Consider the following 19,966-nt stretch of genomic DNA (forward strand, 5'->3'; position numbering starts at 1 on the left):
ATAAACCCAAAATTGGACATTTCATTTGTGTGTGACAAGCTAAGTTTTCGATATAACGGTAGAGAAATATTAGCTTGAATCTAATCAGGTTTTCATCTAACGGTGAATATTGAATACTTTGTTACTAAGCTAACATTTATTGCAAACCCTGATTTGAAAGTGTATATAAGGGAGAACTCTAGCAACTGGGAAACCTAATCCCCACACATTTTGTGTGATACTAGTTGTTCTAAGCTAGAGTCGATTCTCCTTTAACCTTTGGTTTCTTCTTCTAAACCAGGTTAACGACTTAAAGACTTCATTGGGATTGTGAAGCCAGACCGATACTACTTTTCTTGTAGTTGTGTGATCTGATCTTGCATCTTCTATCGTACGAGTACAATTGAAATAATTGGCTTGAGATTTTATATCTCCGATAGGCAAGATAGAAAAGTAATCACAAACAAACTTCGTCTCATCGTTTGTGGTTCCACAATATCTTTTTTCGTTGCATCGATTAAGATTATTGTGAAGTGATTGATAATACTAAGCTGTTCTTCGAAAATATAAGTCTGGTATTATTGATTGGTTCATGTTCACCTTGATTTATCAAAAGACGGAACAAAACTCGTAGGTATATTTGTGGGAGACGGATTTATCTATTATCGTAGACTTTTCTGTGTGATACAGATTTGTTTATTAAAGTCTTCGACTTTGGGTCGTAGCAACTCTTAGTTGTGGGTGAGATCAGCTAAGGGAATCAAGTGCACAGTATCCTGCTGGGATCAGAGGCGTAAGAGCATAAATGTACCTTGGATCAGTGTGAGATTGATTGGGGTTTAACTACAGTCCAGACCGAAGTTAGTTTGGAGTAGGCTAGTGTCTGTAGCGGCTTAATATAGTATGTGTTCAATCTGGACTAGGTCTCAGGGTTTTTCTGCATTTGCGGTTTCCTCGTTAACAAAATTCTGGTGTCTGTGTTATTTATATTCCGCATTATATTTGTTTATATAATTGAAATAATACAGGTTGTGCGTTGTTCAATCAATTAGAATATCCGACCTTTTGGTTGTTGATTTAAATTGATTGACACTTGGATATTGGTCTTTGGTACTATCCAAGTTATCTCTCTTTGATAAAGACTCGCAAATTTCTATTTGCTAGAGTAAAGATCAAATTAAGAGATTGAGATATAAACTCTTTGATATACTTTTATCTAGATTGAGTCTGACTGTCTAGTTGATTCTCTAGAAAGTATATTAGAGTTTGTCCATACAGATCGTTAAGCGAAATATTGGGTGTGGTTGTTAGACCCCCACTTTTTCACTTTTGCTTAAATTCTTTTAACCAGTTCAACCATGTTGACTTCATTAGTTTCATATCTTAACCTTCTTTTAAACTCTTACTACGAAGAAGGTAACTTCTCAATTACGAAAACTTGAAATGTTCATTAATCACTATGCCATCAGCAAGAATCTCATTAATGATACACTGAAGTTTCAAAGAATAAAAATCATGGAAGCATGTGAGAAATTTTCCTTGAGTTACAAAGAAGAATGTGCACAAAGAAAGTTATCGTTTATAGAACCATGCACAAAGTAAGCTCACAATATTTTATCCCATTAGGCTTGTGAACCTCAAGCAATGTTGAAGATCAGAAACACCAAAAAATATGCTTGGTTGCGAAGCCTTAAATTAGTTCGTGCACAAGATATTTTAAAAGTTTTCAGGGGCATATTCGAAAGTGCCTAGTTTGCGAACCCTTAAGTTAGTTCGTATACAAGAATATCAAGTTCCTACATAGTTCACGAAATCTTAAATTAGTTCGTGAAAACTTGATGTTTTTAGGTTTATATAAATTTACTGTCATAGTTTCTTGAATAATAAATTTTTCTCAACCTCAAAAAGTGAGAAACCTATGAATATTCATTGCTTGAAATTAATCAAGTATAAACTTGAATTCAAAATTTCTTCTTTAGAATTCATTGATTATACTGACACTTTTTCAGTAGATAGAATAGTAGAAATAATGAGTAAATAGGATAGTCAGTCTTCACATACCTTTGTTGATGAATTCCTCGTAGATGTGTTCGTTGTTTTTTAATCTTTAAGGTTTATTCGGCGAACTTTGTACTCAATTATCATGCTTTAATCGTAATTCACGACTAACTTTAGTAGAATATAAATTATAATTTTGTGCAACTAAGATTGACATACTTGTTAGAGCATTGCTCGATTGAACCTACAAGTTTTGTTATGTCAAGCTTGTTGTCAATGTTAGGTGATCAAAACTATATCTTGATTTCTAATGTAATAAGTCAAGTTTCAGATATCTTAGAATTGTTGTTGAGTATCTAGAGATCACCCTTGAAGACTGAAGATCGACGAAGACATTTTGGAGAACTTCTGTATCAGGTATGTGAAGACTGGACCATTCTATTTTACTCATTATACCATCATTCTATCTATTGAGACTATGTCGTATGACTTGTATTAGATTAACAAAGAAGATGTTTTGAGTCAAGCTTGTCTTGTGAAAAATCTCAAAATAAGATTTAGCGATTGGATGATCAAAGGTCCTTAACAATATTAGCTTTATGAGTTAATTTGTGGGTCAATTGAAAATTGCCTATGCAAATGATTATACCACTTGGGAATGTTTCAATCATCAAAAGAGAGATATATGAACTTACTGAATTTCTACTCAGGGTAGGTTGGCGAACTCAGTTGCAAACCATAGATATCTGAGATTCGGAAATACAGGAAGGTTGGCGAACTCAGTTCGTAAACCATAAGTTCAGTTGGGAATAATTCACCAACATGGTTGGTGAACCTTGGTGAACTGAATTTTATAAGTTGGATTAATTAGATAGCAGTCAGCGAACCCAGTTCACGAACTGTGGTCAACTGAGTTCTGGAGTCTAGTAGGGTTGGCGAAATCAGTTCACGAACCGTTGTACGTATTTTTCTGGCAATATTTAGCAGATGCTCAAAGACTTATTATTTTGATATGTTTAGCATAAATAAAACTCTCTTAAACACTTCTAAGACTTCATTGGTTTATTAAAACACTTAGGTGTTTGAATCATGATTGATTTCTTAGGTGTTAAATGAACATCAAATAGATTTTTAGTTCTTTCGATAACTTGCCACACTGAACAGTCAATATACACGTTTACTGAACTCGGTCTAACCGAACCTATGTGTATAGTCTTCTATTATAGGTTGAAGACCTATTTTGTTTGCTTGATTCTCAAGTTATCTTAGTTTAAATTCTAAGCTAACCCGAGGAAGAAGAACCAAGCTAAGATGATAGGGAATAGGGATCAACCCCTTCTTCTTATATTCTTGCGCCAAATATTTTATTGTTTCCGAAGGAACTTGAGCTAGATCTCTTTTCAATTTCCATTCAAGAGCTCTTATGTGTTTCCACACCTCGTTGAGACCTCGAAAAATGGAAAAATTCTTTTTCTTAGGAACAAGCACAATATTTGTTACTATAAAAAGGAGAATGGTAACCCCACCATTTTAACTACTTCATTTATGAATTTCGTAGTAATAGAAATACATGTCCTACCGAGACATAATTTGTGTAACTTGTTATCCTCTTGCCTAGCAGGCAAAGATTTACCTTGGTCTTTGAAAATGTAAATAGAGCATCTCTGTCAACTGGGAAAATAAATCCCCGACACTTTATGTCCTAGTTGATTCTAGAGTCGCCTCTATTGACCTTTTATGTTTCGACTAAAAAGACTTTGCTTGGGGATTCGTGAAGCCAGGTCCTACTATCTTTACCTTGATAGTTCGTGAATCCTAATCTTACTTTTATATTATCGAGGTTTTCGTAATCTCTTTCAGGCAAGATAGATAGTAGTCACAAAGTTTCTTCGTCTCAGACTTTGTGATTCCTCAAGATACATATCTAAAGACTAATCTCAGTTGATCTTTCGACGATTTTTCTTGAGAGATGGTTAAGAATTTAGGTTGCTATTTGGGAGTCGTAAGTTCCATATTTGCGAGGTTTTTTTAGATTGTTATTGCAAACATATTTTTACACCTTGATCTTTGATTTAAACAGAAATAAAATAGGCTTATTTGTTAGAAGCAGATTGGTATCAAAATTCTTCACTTCGTCTGAAGCAACTGTTAGGATGTAAAGAACTTCAGCTAAGGGAATCAGGTGCGTAGAACCTTGAGAGGTTCAAGAGACGTAAGGAATGCGACTATAACTGAATCGTTGGAGGGCGGATTCAGTCCCAACTACATTCCTGTTCGAAGTTTGAAAATAGGCTAATATCTGTAGCGGCTTAACATAGTGTGGTGTTCAATCTGGACGAGGTCCCGAGGTTTTATCTTTATAATTGGGTTTGCACAGGTTTGTTCGTATTCAATCGACGTAGATAAGTTCGCTTAATTGTAATCGATTACGAGACTAGTTTTTTGTAGAATTTTTATCTTGAAAGATTGATAACAAGTTTAACAACTTGGAAAAATTTGGAATGAAATTTTTAGATTTAATAAAAATATATATACAAAAATATTAACAATGGTGAGAGGTACTGGGACTAATGATTCGGCCAATCTTCATAACATATGGCTCAATGATTTATTCTCAACAATAATCGCTCAAAACATATATGGACTCTTATTTTGCCAAAGTAGATTCTCAAAACATTGATTGTAAATGTTAAGCATGGAACATCAAATCACCTAAGCTAAGCATGACCCATCTAATCAAATAACACCCAATTTAATCAAATCATATTTCAATTAATTTTTAATGCAAAAGTCTTAAAAAGAATTAATAAAATTACCCATGTATGAAGCTCGGCCTCCTCCGTCGTCCCAGTGTTGGGGTTTAACTCATCATAGTAAAAATGCTCTCAAAATAATTTATTATGGCTCAAAAATGGTTTACAAATAATGAGAATATGAGAAATACAATAAAACCAGAGAACTACGACCCTCAGTGACAAAATAAGACTGCTGAAGCCCTGTCGCAAACGCTGTGGAAAATAAGACTGCCTGATTACGACCCACACGTGTTAGTCGTTACTACTGTAGAAAAACGACTGCTGTTGCAGGTCCGTTCTTCGCGTTCGTCATGTTCATCAGCAGCAGCAGCAGCAGAAACCGAGTTTGGGAAAACTCGAATTTCTTCTTCTTTGGCTCTCCTCAGCCCCCCAGACTCTCGACACCCTCTCTAGTAGACCCAAAGAGCCTATTTATACCCAACAACAACTCCAAATCTCGCCAATAACTCCAATATAATTCTTCATTATGCGGGCAGTGAATAACAATATTTTCCGAATATTTTATTACCAAACTTGGAATTTCTTGCGTAAACTTCCTCCCTCCATGCTCCAAATCGATTCTTCACGACCCAAAGTGATGCTCGATCCATTCCACATCATCAGAACACGTCCATAACTCTCCATGACGCGTGATTATCATCCTCCAGTGCATGCTTGCCCTGTTTTGAACTCGAGAATCAAAACACGTATTCCAGCCAAATTTGATCGAAACCACCACCCAAACTTTGTTCCTTATGCCAAATCACATCTTTCTGCCAATTTTCAGCGATTGAATCGCACTCTAACCCATTCATTTTGACAATCAAAATTCTGCCAGTTGAAAACTTCATTTCCCGCCAAAAACACAAATTCAAATTGTTGAAGAAGGTGCCCCTTATCCAGAGTTCTGGGGTGCGAATATCAATTGGGGTGGAAATAGTAATTTTTCTGGGTTCCTCCGGGACATTTCTGGGACGCTTCCGGTGCATTTTTGGGGTGCTTACGGTACATTTCTCCGGGTGTAAAACACTGCTTTTTGAGCCCATTTCGCCGCAAGGGCTTATTTCTCTAAAATTTCCTACAAGAACACAAAATAACACAATAAGTACTTAATCGAGTCTAAGAATACAGAAAATTGAGAACAAAATAGACACATAAATGCGTCTATCAAATACCCCCAAACTTATTATTTGCTAGTCCTCGAGCAAATTTATTATAGAAAGGAAAATCATTTGAACCCATAGGTGGCCCTAGTGGCGGAGTGCTGTCTCCGGAGGGTTTACCAGAGGTGTACCCACAAAACCTTTACTCCAGACCCTAGCTATCTACGCAGAACCTTGGAAGGCATTAAAGAATCTCCTTGGTTGGCTTACAATCACTGACTACAGGAGGAAGTACCCTGATGCGAAATTCCAATTGTTGTGCACGAGTTTACACTCAAGCATACTAAAATTCATATAAAGTGACAGAGCTCTACTCAGATAGTTGCACTATGGACATCATATTCAGAGTCAAACTAATCACATGGATAGAAAAAGGAGATGGAAATAGAAAAATGTAGATGGTTTTGAAGTTAACCAAATGATCGATGTTTCACATATCTGTCTGAAGGCCACTGCAAAAATGAACCTATCCTAATGGACTGAGATACCGGTCTGACTAATATCAACACAACTGGCATATACAAGGGAACCAGTGGTCAATAACTTAAATCTAGATCAACAAACTGGCAAATACAAGGGAACCAGCAGTTGACTACACAGAACAATAACCATTTTTTTTTAACTTAACGGCATGAATAGATCTTTTTGATCCAAGCGCATGCTTCTTGTCAGCAGATTACACGATAGTTCCCATGGGTCTTGCATTCCACGCTTGCTTAGGCGACGGAAACAGGGAAAACACACGCATATTGCTATCCAAGTGTTAATACTTATTCCGATTGGTCTAACTGGTCTGGTCTTTTTTTTTTTTTTTTTTAGTAACTCAGTCACTCTAATTCACCCTAGCAGTGGTAACAACTTGAATCGTGTGCCCCACCTAATCACTTAGAGAAACATAGTTTAAAATGAAAAAAATAAAACATAAATGAAAAGGACTCAACGAGATATGGTGCAACTATCATGTTATTTCTAACACCTGAGCTCTATGCTTTTATGAATAGACTCTTTCGATGTTTCCATCTAATCAGATTGGTTCCTCAACTCCTATAACCAAGATGTTCCCATCCACTTAGATTGGTTAGTGCAAACCTTAATATGCATAAATTTCTAGGCTCCGGAGTTTAATAATTGCAACTAAAAAGTTTCTCCCATACCCCCAAACTTAAATCTAACATTGTCCTCAATGTTCTAAAGATGAAACTAAAAGCATGAACAAGGAGAAACTGTTACCATTTGAAGCGAAAGAGTTAAGGAAAGATATTACCATGTTGCATGAGCATGGGATATCTCCCAAGAAGTTCTAAGTTAAAGTCTTCAGCCAGACTTAGGAAAGGATTAGTCAACTCGAACCATAAAGTAACAGTCGAAATAACTGTGGGTCTTCAAAACTAAATAGAGCTGACCAAAGGAAACTGCAATGAACCAAGAAAGTGGACAAGAATAGCATGCCCTTACCTAGTTTCCTGAAAACTATCGCTAATTGCGGTTCAGGTTCTATGAAAGGGTCTAAATATAATATTTTCATTGGCTGCGTTTCTTCATAGATGGGATCCGAATCACTAGGTATTAGAGTCTGTAAAAACTCAAATATGAACTTAGAATCACGAAGTAATAACCTAAATAATTGTGGATCCTCTAAGTCAATCAGATATGACTTACATAGTTGACCACAGTGAGAGCAGTGGTCATTCTTAGGAAAATGTGTCGATTCTATTAACCTAAAGTACTTAGGCTTAGCCTCAGAACTTAATATTCGACTCATTTGAAACGTTCCCACAGTTGGAAGAAAACTATTTGGTGGGAAAACAAAGTCAATCTGGGTATCATAGCCTGGGCAAACCACATCAACCAGAGGATGGGTTTCTAATAACTGAACTCCTTCATGGACATCATTAGGCTCGGGAAAACGAGTATGAAGGTAATCTTGTAAAATGGTCGAGGCACAGATATCAAGTCCTAAGTGTGGGGACTTTCTGAGAGTTAAAGGTAAGGCACTAGGGAAGTGATAATCACCCCCAAACTTAGAGTTTTCAGTGTCTCTAGATAGACCTCTAATTATTTCTTGAATTTCCGTATCTTCAGAGTCCTTAAAATATTCAAGAGATTCTTCTAAGTTATTATCAGGTAGTGCATCTTTACTCATCTCTACGGGTCTATCTTCTTCTTCCAAGACTATTGTTTCTAAGTCGCTAGACTCTAAAACAGTATTTTCGAAATGAACCCGTTCCTCTAAACCACTATCGGCTTCGTAATCAAAAGGAAAATCTACATCGTCTAAAACGGTGGTATCCCTAATCAAATCCTCGTCCTTTTGAATAGGTGAATAATCATAAAAATTATTTGGATTTGAATTAGAAATAATATAATCACTATACAGCTCAATTGGATTACTAGACTCCTGATCACTATGCCTACATATTTCAGATTCTTCATTAATACTATCCTCATCACAGTCCTCATTATAATAACATGAAAAAGGTCGAACCTCATCAAAACAAGTAGTGTTACCAATTCTAACCTCGTCATCTTGATTATGTGAATAACTATCTTCATTCTCAAGGGTATTATTGGATACACTATATTGGCAATTCAAGTAATTTCGAGAAATTCTTTCGTTCGTCTCAGCTATCCGCTTGAGGTGGTCTTCTAAAGAAGGTTCACTCATTATTGTAGTTCTTTCGTCTATAATTATACTATTCATCTCAGCTAACTTACGCGTCGACTCAGCTAACTTCCTGAGGGACTCTTCTAAAGGAGGAATAGGAACAGAGGGATCATAAAAAGGACTACTTTTCAATAGTTTGATTGTATCCTCTAGAGACGAAGAACTCGTACTATAATCTTCTTGCTCGTAAGACTGATGCATATGTGGATAGTAATTGGGCTCACCAGGGTATGACCCATATCCTTCCAAAGGATGGCGTTCCCAACCACTATTCCCAACATGGTCATAAAAAGGATGATGTCCATATTCAAATTCAGGTCGATACTCATTGTATTGGCTTCTATCATACCAGTTCGACATTCTTAATTGCAAGGGAATTCTACACAATCACAAACAAGGCTGACTCGACCAAATCAAACCTATAAAATCTAGCAAACAAAAAGCATGATGGCTCCACTTAGATTGTTTCTAGACCAGCTTCTATCTTTCGAAAGGGAATTCGTTGCAATTTGAGCAAACCCCTCTGGAATCAATCCGAGCTAATGTAAGTTGAATCGAGGCGAGGGAAGCTTAGTAGAGCTTTGATACCCAAGGCCTCACCGCATTAGAAGACGGCGCAGTCACGCATTCAACTCACAGAAACCATCATGAACTTTGAGGTGTGCTTAAAGAGCAACCAATATTTTTCGAACGAGTTTCCTATTAAGCTCGTTACCCTATCGGTCTCGTTCTATTCCAAATTTTAAAGCTTGGGTTCGCGTTAGGTTTCGTTTTCCTAAGGCGGGCAAGAAGGGAGCGGTGATGAAATCCGAACCCTTATCTTGTATTGGCAAGGCCTTGCCCTTTACTAAGAATTTAAAAACAGTCCAAATTCGTCCTCAATCAATGAATCACCTTAAGGAATACAGTAAACCCACTGACAGGAGATTCGCGAGTGTTTCGATGGACTTACCTCCCGTACCAGACGGGGGATGAACCGTTGAAGTCGACTCGGGCCACTACTCTTATGTCATGTACGAACCCGAGGGGCCGAGACGATATAATAATCGTCGTCCTTCCCTGCACACAGTTTATATAAATTTTTATATATATATAACCCTTCCGTAGGGTTAAAAAAAATAAAAAAAAATGTCTAAAAGTCCAGAATAAAGTCCAAATAAAAAGTCCAAAAATTATGAAAAATAATGCCTATTTACAAATTCTAAAATAAATAAATAAAAGCTATATACAACAACCAGAATAGACTTATTGATTAATGATTTTCTGGGGTTGTAGTAAATAGGATTCGTTTCAGACTTGTGAAGAAAATGGAGTTTTTAGATTTAATAAAAATATATATACAAAAATATTAACAATGGTGAGAGGTATTGGGACTAATGATTCGGCCAATCTTCATAACATATGGCTCAATGATTTATTCTCAACAATAATCGCTCAAAACATATATGGACTCTTATTTTGCCAAAGTAGATTCTCAAAACATTGATTGTAAATGTTAAGCATGGAACATCAAATCACCTAAGCTAAGCATGACCCATCTAATCAAATAACACCCAATTTAATCAAATCATATTTCAATTAATTTTTAATGCAAAAGTCTTAAAAAGAATTAATAAAATTACCCATGTATGAAGCTCGGCCTCCTCCGTCGTCCCAGTGTTGGGGTTTAACTCATCATAGTAAAAATGCTCTCAAAATAATTTATTATGGCTCAAAAATGGTTTACAAATGATGAGAATATGAGAAATACAATAAAACCAGAGAACTACGACCCTCAGTGACAAAATAAGACTGTTGAAGCCCTGTCGCAAACGCTGTGGGAAATAAGACTGCCTGATTACGACCCACAGGTGTTAGTCGTTACTACTGTAGAAAAACGACTGATGTTGCAGGTCCATTCTTCGCGTTCTTCATGTTCATCAGCAGCAGCAGCAGAAACCGAGTTTGGGAAAACTCGAATTTCTTCTCCTCTGGCTCTCCTCAGCCCCCCAGACTCTCGACACCCTCTCTAGTAGACCCAAAGAGCCTATTTATACCCAAAAACAGCTCCAAATCTCGCCAATAAATCCAATATAATTCTTCATTATGCGGGCAGTGAATAACAATATTTTCCGAATATTTTCTTACCAAACTTGGAATTTCTTGCGTAAACTTCCTCCCTCCACGCTCCAAATCGATTCTTCACGACCCAAAGTGATGCTCGAGCCATTCCACATCATCAAAACACGTCCATAACTCTCCATGACGCGTGATTATCATCCTCCAGTGCATGCTTGCCCTGTTTTGAACTCGAGAATCAAAACACGTATTCCAGCCAAATTTGATCGAAACCACCACCCAAACTTTGTTCCTTATGCCAAATCACATCTTTCTGCCAATTTTCAGCGATTGAATCGCACTCTAACCCATTCATTTTGACAATCAAAATTCTGCCAGTTGAAAACTTCATTTCCCGCCAAAAACACAAATTCAAATTGTTGAAGAAGGTGCCCCTTATCCAGAGTTCTGGGGTGCAAATATCAATTGGGGTGGAAATAGTAATTTTTCTGGGTTCCTCCGGGACATTTCAGGGACGCTTCCGGTGCATTTTTGGGGTGCCTACGGTACATTTCTCCGGGGTGTAAAACACTGCTTTTTGAGCCCATTTCGCCGCAAGGGCTTATTTCTCTAAAATTTCCTACAAGAACACAAAATAACACAATAAGTACTTAACCGAGTCTAACAATACAGAAAATTGAGAACAACATAGACACATAAATGCGTCTATCACTTATCTATGGGAGACAGATTTGTTTATAAGTCTTCGACTTTGGGTCGTCGTGTGGGTGAGATCAGCTAAGGGAATCAAGTGCTCAGAGTCCTGCTGGGATTCAAGAGGCGTAAGGAACGTGAATGTACCTTAATCGGTGTCAGACTTGGTTAGGGCTCAACTATATTCCAGTGCGAAGTTAACTTGTAGTAGGCTAGAGTATGTAGCGGCTAATACAGTGTGGTGTTCAAATATTGACTAGCACCCGGGGTTTTTCTGCATTTGCGGTTTCCTCGTTAACAAATTTTTGGTATCTGTGCTATTTCTTTTCGGCATTATATTTGTTTATATAATTGAAATATGTGCATAGTTCAATCATACTTGATAAATCCGACCTTGTTTGTTGGATAGGACTTGATTGACACTGCGACATTGGTCTTTGGTACCATCCGAGTTATTTCATAACAATTAGTCTCACGGATTTCTATCTAGTTGATTTACTGATTGTATTGAGAAAGAGATAAAGCTCTTTGATGTATTTCTTGATTAAGTCTCACTTTTAAGTTGGTGCTCTCGGAATTATATTCGAGTTTAGTCTATACAGATTGCCAAACGAAAAATTGGGTGTGGTTGTTTTACCCCCGCCTTTTCACTAACAATCTTAGACCCTGGATCCCCAACCCTTAGGGAAACATGGAGGGCCGTTTTTAAGGAATTGTATGGTTGTTTATGTGACACCTATTGGGGTAAAAATTTGGGGTATACTAAGCATTTTTGCTGCATAATATCTTTCTCTACATAATACACGTCATTTCTGGGTTCTAGTTTTGATGAGTTGAGTCAGTGGTGAATCAATAATTTAATAAACTTGCTCGTAGGAGACATCAACGACAAACTAGATCATCCCAAGTATGTTGTATTTTTAAATTATGCTTTTTTTTTAAGCATGAAATTTATAACTACGAAAAATCTATTATATAAGGATATGTGATACCCAAATATTCATCAATTACAATTGGACCATTATGCCAAAAATCTTCAGCAACTTGACAACGGACCAAAATGTGAGCAGCGGTCTCCGGATTAGAGTTGCATTGGGGGAAAATGTTGAAATTGGTGAGGTGCATATGGATGGGTTATCGAGGATCTTTAGGCCTTTATATCAAGATGTGCCTTCTTCGAAACCTTGACATTTTTTATGGAATACAAACACCGAAAGTATAGATGGAACGACAGAAGTTGCTTGTCCCTCCCATAACAAGATGTGCCTTTATATCAGTATACATCGTGAAACCTTCTTGGTTATCCTTAATTGATAAAGCTTCTTTGGTTTTACTAAATCGTTTTTTTTTATTCTTAATAATTTAATTTGAAAGATTAACATTCACAGTTTCACTATTCATTTTTTTTTTTTGATTAATCTACATTCTGAGACTAAATGCCCCACAATTTTGCAATAAAAGAAAAAAAATTGGGACCTTGGTATCTCAGCGAGTTTCCAAAAACCTAAAATCACTGTCATCAGCATCCCTCTTCCAACCAGATTTGGTCAGGATCCTTTTAGTAAAATCGACTTCGAATATAACGCTAGCAAAAAAGTATAATCTAAAGAAAATTTGTTTTTGTCTACCTGAATTGCTTTACCGAAAGCTTTGGACAAAGCTAACTAGTTTTTCTCTGTTCAATATTCAGACCATAGCTAAGGAAGTTCGTTGATTTCACGAGATGAACCTCGGTTCGCAATCTTTTACTTGGAGAACTTGATTTCCCATCTTCCATGAGCCTCCAGTCAAAATTGTGTTCTTAGCTTCTTCATTGTCTAGCCAAAAAAAAACTTCCAACATGAATGAGCTTCACTTCTCCCACAATATTTTACTGTTGAACAATCGAAACTTAGCATCTTTTAGGTTAATTTTGTTCAAGTCGAGCCTCCCAATGAGGTTGAATTTCCATTGCGTTAAACCTTTCTTATACATACTGGAAGAAAAATTGATGGCAGGAAAATTTCCTTTGAAATAGGTATTAAGGAGAGTATTTACAGAAAAAAAAATAATATATATATTCTGTTAGGTGGAGAAGTTCCCACTAACACAGAGGAATGACCCTCCTTATGAGGACCAGAGCTCAAAAGAGGTGATATTATAGAACCATCTAAGTAGATAATTATAAATGAGAAAGAACCAACTCTTAAAGCAAAAAAAGCAAAGAAGAATCAAAGGGGAAATTTTAAAACTACAAAATTACACGGTTACAGAGAAAAAATCCTAAGAAGAGATAAGCCAGAAATAAAAAAGGAAAAGAGAATTCTATGAAATTGAAATCATCAAAGTAAGAACATAAATATTAATAGCTAAAATCAAATCAAGAAAGTTGAAAGATAAAATCTAAAAGATAAAAAAACAAAACAGGGAACAAACACACCAAGGAGAAAACCTTGCAAAGACGAAACTAGAATATAAAGAAAAGAACGAAAACCAGTTAAACATTAATGAAAAACAACAAAAATTATGATTAATAAAGTTACATCCATTTGATTCAAGCTCGTCATTGAAAAAAACTAAGCCCTGGAAAATTCAAAACCGCAAGAAAAAGTCAAGAAATAGCCTTTTCCCCTCTCTATTAAGAGTCTTAATTTGGATTGAGCGCGATTTCAAGTATATATTCTTTGAACAAAGCAACATTGTTATCCTCTATTAAGAGTCTTAATTTGGATTGAGCGCGATTTCAAGTATATATTCTTTGAACAAAGCAAGAAATCATTATTGATCTGTTAAAGATAACACTTGATTGTTCATTTCTCCTTTCAAAATTGGTTTGCATTTTCTCTTCGCGATCTACTTGGAGTTGATATCTTTATTTGTATATGGTTTTGATTATCTTGTGTTTTGATGTTTTTGTTATTCTTGTAAGTGAACATCTAATCACTATCCTGATTTGAATAAATCGAAATATGTTAACTGAAAAAAAAATTGATTTGCTTGTTAAAACTATTATAATTTGTTTGAAAATATAATTGATTATTAATATACTAACCAAACTTATTTTTGTACGATATTATATCATGGAGTAATTAGTTATCTATCGATATTTATATTTATCTTGATCCCCATTGCTTCCGTTTTCATCATTATATTGTTTGGATAAATATTTACTAGTCTTATACTTCTTTTATAGGGCTAAGGGTGTTGAAAAAGCTTCTCTTTTTTGCGACATAACAAATTTCTAGCAATAATGATTTCTAGAAGATTTGGATGCACTTATGAGCTATGAAAAGCAATGACTCGTGGACTTGATTGGTGGCCCATGAATATTCAGAACGATTATGAATGATGGATGTTAGGAAAGGGAATAATTATGGTTACTCGCCGCATGTTCGATGAAAAGACAAGTAAATATTTTACCATTAGTTACATAACTTAACATGTATATATGGTATGTACTCAATAAAACTTAAGTGGTATGTGGTATATTTGACACATTGGTATATACGTTCATCACTTTGACATACCTGTAATAGGTACAGAAGTGGTGACTTTTGGTTTTTGACATGTACATAGGAATAGGCCTAAGAGAGTTTTTTTCTCCATTTTCTCGGTCGCTTTCTATATCTAAATATCAAGATCAATAAATCAATTAAAGAAGCTCCCACATATGAAATTAAAGAGGACAACCCGATGAAATTGAAGAGAACAATCTCCCACATCAATATGGCATTAAAGAAAATACAAACCCAAATTTCTGATAAGTAAAGTCTAACTCCAAATTAAATGTTTTAATTAAAAAAGTCTCTACTAAAAGGGCCACCATTACTGCAAACTATACCACTGGAACTACTCCTCCTGGATCTTAAATCGGAGCCGAAACATGTGTTGCATCAGCAGTAAAAACAAACATTTTATATTAGAAACTAAGGTAATTAAGATTTAATAAAAAATAATTTAACAATAAAAAATGGTAGTATTTAAACTCCCATCAGAGATACTCTTCACTTGGGCTAAGAACTCTCCACAAGTTGTCTCTAGCTCTGAAAATGTTGTTTTGCACCTATCGACGTCCTTAGCCTCCACCGCACTCATTAGGTTCGAACATGTTGTGGGAAGCTTTGACCCGCTGAATCTGTGAAATTAAAAATGCAATTTAAATATTTTTGTATTTACTACGAAGATATATAACATACTCGATTTTTATTTTTATTTACTTACTCTCGAGCAACGACTTCAGCTTTATGTACATGAGAATGAGGTTGTCGAAATCAACTGGATCCATGGTCCTGTTGGAAGAAAATAATTTATTCCTTGATCATAATTTTAAGATGTTTGTTTCATTACTAGCTAGTATTTAGTTTTAAAATATAATCAACTACGAGTACTATCCAATTCAACATCTTAGAATTCGAAATAATAATAAGATACATGTGAAAGATCAATTCCATTACCACTAACACAATTTTTGAAGCATAATTTAGAGATGAAGATCTAGGCATGGTAACTATTGTCGGAGTAGCGCCAAATTCTTTTAAGGACGACAAAGTACAGAAAAAAAGACTAAACTAAAAAATTCTTTTGATTTTGTATGAAAAGCATAGACAATATAAATTGAACATGCGAATACAAATATAAATAACTACATGGAAAGTACCACAAAGATTGACCCTACGGGCATTATTAATGCAAATTCATCAATTAGAACGTTGTAACTAATTTATATAATTAAACTTTATCAATCCCTAACTATCTAGTCATTTATATAAAAAAAATGAAATCCTCCAACAGTCATCAAGTTCCACGTAAAAACATCTCTGATAGGTTTTTCGTCAAACATCTTACGAGCATTTTGTTATATAAAAGACAAAATTGCAAATTTCAGTTTACTTTTTTTTTTGGACTTACAAAGTTTACTTGCATTTAAATCAAAGAATTAAGAATGTCATCATTTCTACTTAATATTAGAAATACTTACAGTCCAGTAGAGACAACGACCATAGAATTGTCCAATCCCAGCTCCGCAAAATCATATAATCCATGTGTTCCCCAATACAATCATAGTCGTTTCCCTTTCTGACTTTTTCTTCAAATATCCCTTGTTTAAAACATATATCAGAAGAGTCCGTTAATATTCCGGCAACACATTAAAAATATATGTTGCTTCAACTGCTAAATCTTATTCATATTATTAATATCGTGACTTTTTAATAAACGGTTAAATCAATTACATAGATAAAAAGCTGAACAATCATAGATAAAACTTTAGCACAGTCGAAATGCAGATCAAAATAGAAATCTTTAAACGGTAAAAATTAAACCAATCATAATGTTGTATCACCAATAAAATTTCATTTAAGCTGTCTCCATAGGTTTTGTATCCTTCTGTTCATAAATTGTAAGAATGCTTTTGTTGGTAGCTTTTGTCACCAACATGGATAGAACTATCCATTCTAAGATGGAAACATAACAGCCTAATACATATACAACTGTAAAAATGAAAAATAACCAAAGAGTAAAAGAAAATTTAGCTATAACTTACCTGGGATCATATGATTAGTTACTAGTTCTATCACACTAGCAAGGTACCAAGTTGTACTTTTATTGGAAAGATTTTATGCTTTAAATGGAGATTTATTCATTACACTCTGATAGCTAATTAACTTAAACATTGATCAGCCTATAAAGCATTTCAAGACAGATCCATAATGGAAATCTTTAAAGGGTTGGACAGTGAATCATATTTGAATAATTATATTGAGATGCTTAAAGCCTAAATTTTTTTTTTAAAAAAGCATCATTTGTTTTGTATTGTCAATCGAAGAGGCTGCACAAGAGGTCTTACTGTAAGTGTGCAACTCTTCCTCAGTTGGTAAGGTTTATACATGTGTCATACTTACTAGTAAACATCTTGTTCATTCTATCAAGATGAATACATTGTTTTAGTTGTCGATTGATAGACCAAAGCAAGCGTGGTAAGATGTTACATATGCGCGCTTAAAATGAGAAAATGTATTTACGAGACGTAGTTGATTTTATATTTAACTGTTGAATACTCAAATGAGAATGAATTTCAAAATCTTATATAGTTAAGCTGACGAAAACTTAAACGAGAATAAATTTTAAAATCCTTGAAACCTATGCAATTTATAGAATCCTTAAGTGATGAAAGTAATATTAAAGGGTTTCTCATTACCTCTGAAATCGAATTTTCCAGGATACAACTTAACTGCTCCTCAAGTGTCTTCACGAATCATTTGCAGAAAATTCGTTAGATTTTAACAAGTACATCAACCTTTTAAATTATTGTTAATGAGGAAAAAAAATTATCTTCTTGGATGGAAGTGGAACTTGAAATATTTTTCAGAATTGGATATAACTTGAAGTAACAAGTAATTCATGTTTCTCATTTAATTTATACACTAGTCTCTGTTCACAAGTCATGTAAAACTTGAGGGAAAACAGGTAATGAATCATAACAATATTTGTAGAGATTCTCTAACTTTGTTAAAAAAACAATTCATCTTCACATAAAAGTGGATACCCCACAACAAAAAATGCACGTCCACTTTTTTCCTACCAAGTTCAACAAAAAATGTATTGGTCAATAACAAATCTCTGAGAATCAGTTTCAACCAAATTTCTGCCTGTCAGTTCCATTAGAGGAGTACCCCTTCTTCTTATGATTTAGTAGTACAAGGATAATAATTGGGATCTGTTTTTTTTATAGAGAATTGGTTAACCAAAAAAAAAAAACGATGAATGACCATGTGCCTGTGGGGGTAGAGAAAATCCATAATTTTGTTTCTTGTTTTTTCTTTGCATATAAGTTGTTTGTTAGGTTTTTACAATTTAGGACATACTCTACATGTTCAATGAACCATATACTTTGGGATTTTCTGAAGAAAAAAATTTATTGTGCAAAGTGAACAACAATGAAATATGTATACATCCCACCCCTTAAAAGCATCAAGGTGAATATCTACCAAGCATCCTGTTGAATCCGCCCAAAAGTAAGAAAGAAAATTAACATATGCGTACCATTTAAACCCTGATCTGAGTCGTATACACTGTGTAATCATGTAATAACAGTAACTGATGTTTAGTACATGTCAAGAACCACATACCCCTATTTCATTCCATTTTTGTAACTGTTTGCCCAAGTGCAGACCCTTTTTGGCGATCCCTGGTTTGCATATCCTCTAGTTGTAGTCGGTAGTTAGATGTGTATTTAGTTTAGCTTCCCCATACATGTTTTTGAAACATTGGACTCTGATGACTTCACCAATCTACACATTCAAAAAGATCATACTTGGTAACACTTCACATGGTTGAGTTGATGAGATTATTCAGGCAAACCCATAAATTAAGTTAATGGGTTACAAGAAACTACTTAACAACCTGCAAATAGCAGAGATAACGAAAATCAGTATACATAAGACATAATTCATCAAGTCTAACATTTTCCTTTTATCGCTAATATTTTCACACCTTTCAACATCATTCAAGCATGGGATCAGTTCTGCTATCACTTCTCATCTCGTGTCTAAATACTCACAGATTTCCATATTTTGTGCGATACCAAAACAAAATATAGGAAAGTGAAGCACAACAATCAAAGTAATAGAATCCCCATTATCACATCTCCTCGACATCCATGATCTCATTACCACAATGTCACAAATCATTTCCTACTTTAAGCTTCTTATCAAACAGAATAAATAAAAATGTGATTTAAAAACTCAAAAATAAGTCTGCGATGACATCAGTTTGTTGTAAAACAGGAGAAATTGGTAAAAAATAATCAACTCATAATACTGTAACGATTATTGTTGTCTGGCATTTAAAGCATATAAGCGCAATTTCAGGTATGATATAAGGGCAATCAACTTTCAACATATTCACCTCCAGAGCAAAGTGCTGTGAAAACAATATTGATATTTGTTTGATTTTGATGTAAAAAATGTAAAGAAATGAAATGTTTTTTACATTTATGCCTATGTCCGCACTATGGATTGGCATCTAAAGCATAATAGGTTGTGGCTTACTAAAGTAACTAGGTCGTTAGTGGGAGTCGAACCGAAAACTATATCGGTGAAAACCATGTGCTCTGCCATTTAAGCAAAGACAACATATAAAATTACATTTATTTGTTCAAATGAATCAAAGAAATGTATACAGATGTGATGTTTAATAGTTTCACTAAATTACTTTTTTGAAAATAGATATAGCGTGGTCACTATTCACAGTAGACATCCATATCAATGAACCACCTAAATCATGTATTATTCGAGCACCCAAAACATCCCCTAAGGTATGTATACTAATAATATTTTTCTGTTGTGGGCTCAAAGTTACTTTTGAGCATCACCACTTACGTGGCAAACAAAACATGAGCTCATCAATTGCATAATATGTGTTAAAGAGTTTACGGAAACCAAATAAAATAAGAAACTCTAAGTTTACTAAAGGAAAAACTTAGGCTTGAGTAAAGTCAGACTTGTCCTTAATCACTTTTATTTCGACATAGGCTCAACAATGTGCACTGAAGTACTGCAAATGAGAAGGGAAAAAGCATCCATACATAATCAGAGAATAAATATGTGACAATCTCGTGAAAATGAACACATTAGGGA

This window comes from Papaver somniferum, chromosome 10 (assembly GCF_003573695.1).
Source record: "Papaver somniferum cultivar HN1 chromosome 10, ASM357369v1, whole genome shotgun sequence".
Classification (NCBI taxonomy): domain Eukaryota; kingdom Viridiplantae; phylum Streptophyta; class Magnoliopsida; order Ranunculales; family Papaveraceae; genus Papaver; species Papaver somniferum.